Here is a 2,224-nt window from a genome sequence, read left to right on the forward strand (position 1 = left end):
TTTATTGTTTGTAGATTTTTTGATAATGGCCATTCTGACTGATGTGAGGTGATACCTCATTGTAGTATTTTTTTTTTAATGAACAACACTTCAAATGGCATGCATTTATCCATAATTATTGAGTATTAACCTACAAATATTCTATAATCTGATTTTAAATCCTCAAATTTATATGAAGGCTTTGATTTAGCTTATGCCAATTTTTAAAATGTGTAGCTTTGGGGCATTTTATTATAAAAAGCTGGTACTCATATACATAAATGAGTAAGAACTTAAAATTCATCATACATTTACTTCATTTTTTAGCTTCACCTTCTAGTAAATCTTTAGCTTAATTGATTTTGGCTGCTATATAAGGAGATCCTCCCTTGTCTGGGTGATTTAAAAGCATAATTTGTCAATGAGCATCTCTATTTTCCCTTATTGGCAGTAGGGCTTACACCTAGTATTAATGCTGCTTCCCATTTTGTCATTTTGGGTTCAAACCCACCTCTGTAATAGCCACCACTGAAGGCAGATTTTGGTAGACTTTGAAAAACTTGTTTCACTTGAGGCTCCATATGCTTCAAGTCTTGCAAAGTGTAACGGGCTGCAAATCCTGCAGCAGCAATGGTCAGTCCAACTGCTACCACTGTACTGGCAATGGTTCCCACTCGGCTCTTCTGCTTCCACCAGGAGCACAGTTCATCCCACCCCACCAATTCTACACCTCTACTACCCTCATTGTAGTTTTGGTTTGCATTTCTCTAATGATTAGTGATGTTGAGCATCCTTTCATGTGTTTGTTGGCAATCTGTATATCTTCTTTGGAGAAATGTCTATTTAGGTCTTCTGCCCAGTTTTGGATTGGGTTGTTTGTTTTTTGGTATATATATATGTTTCAGAGGTTCTTTTTAGTCATCAATTTTCTACACATCAGTGTATACATGTCAATCCCAATCTCCCAATTCCTCACACCACCATCCCCTGTTATTTTGATATTGAGCGGCATGAGCTGCTTGTAAATTTTGGAGATTAATCCTTTGTCAGTTGCTTCATTTGTAAATATTTTCTCCCATTCTGAGGGTTGTCTTTTGGTCTTGTTTATGGTTTCCTTTTCTGTGCAAAAGCTTTGAAGTTTCATTAGGTCCCATTTGTTTATTTTTGTTTTTATTTCCGTTTCTCTAGGAGGGGGGTCAAAAAGGATCTTGCTGTGATGTATGTCATAGAGTGTTCTGCCTATGTTTTCCTCTAAGAGTTTGATAGTGTCTGGCCTTACATTTAGGTCTTTAATTCATTTTGAGTTTATTTTTGTGTATGGTGTTAGGGAGTGTTCTAATTTCATTCTTTTACATGTAGCTGTCCAGTTTTCCCAGCACCACTAATTAAAGAGGCTGTCTTTTCTCCATTGTATATTCTTGCCTCCTTTATCAAAGATAAGGTGACCATATGTGCATGGGTTTATCTCTGGGCTTTCTATCCTGTTCCTTTGATCTATATTTCTGTTTCTGTGCCAGTACCATACTGTCTTGATCACTGTAGCTTTGTAGTATAGTCGGAAGTCAATGAGCCTGATTCCTCCAGTTCTGTTTTTTCTTTCCCATATTGCTTTGGCTATTTGGGGTCTTTTGTGTTTCCATACAAATTGTGAGATTTTTTTGTTCTAGTTCTGTGAAAAATGCCATTGGTAGTTTGATAGGGATTGCATTGAATCTGTAGATTGCTTTGGGTAGTAAAGTCATTTTCACAGTGTTGATTCTTCCAATCCAAGAACATGGTATAGCTCTCCATCTGTTGGTATCATCTTTAATTTCTTTCATCAGTGTCTTATAGTTTTCTGCACACAGGTCTTTTGTCTCCTTAGGTAGGTTTATTCCTAGGTATTTTATTCTTTTTGTTGCAATGGTAAATGGGAGTGTTTCCTTAATTTCTCTTTCAGATTTTTCATCATTAGTGTATAGGAATGCAAGAGATTTCTGTGCATTAATTTTGTATCCTGCTACTTTACCAGATTCATTGATTCACTCTTTTAGCTTTCTAGTAGCATCTTTAGGATTCTCTATGTATAGTACCATGTCATCTGCAAACAGTGACAGATTTACTTCTTCTTTCCCCATTTGGATTCCTTTTATTTCTTTTTCTTCTCTGATTGCCATAGCTAAAACTTCCAAAACTATGTTGAATGATAGTGGTGAGAGTGGACAACCTTGTCTTTGTCCTAATCTTAGAGGAAATGGTTTCGGTT

At 36.2% G+C, this 2,224-nt stretch overlaps 1 pseudogene; it reads right to left on the minus strand.

The window, feature by feature from the left end:
- Window positions 1-295: 295 nt before the first annotated feature.
- LOC117313051 (mitochondrial import inner membrane translocase subunit TIM14 pseudogene) lies at window positions 296-724 on the minus strand (annotated as a pseudogene).
- Between the last annotated feature and the right edge of the window lie 1,500 nt (window positions 725-2,224).

Source organism: Tursiops truncatus, chromosome 7 (genome assembly GCF_011762595.2).
Source record: "Tursiops truncatus isolate mTurTru1 chromosome 7, mTurTru1.mat.Y, whole genome shotgun sequence".
In the NCBI taxonomy this organism is placed as follows: Eukaryota; Metazoa; Chordata; class Mammalia; order Artiodactyla; family Delphinidae; genus Tursiops; species Tursiops truncatus.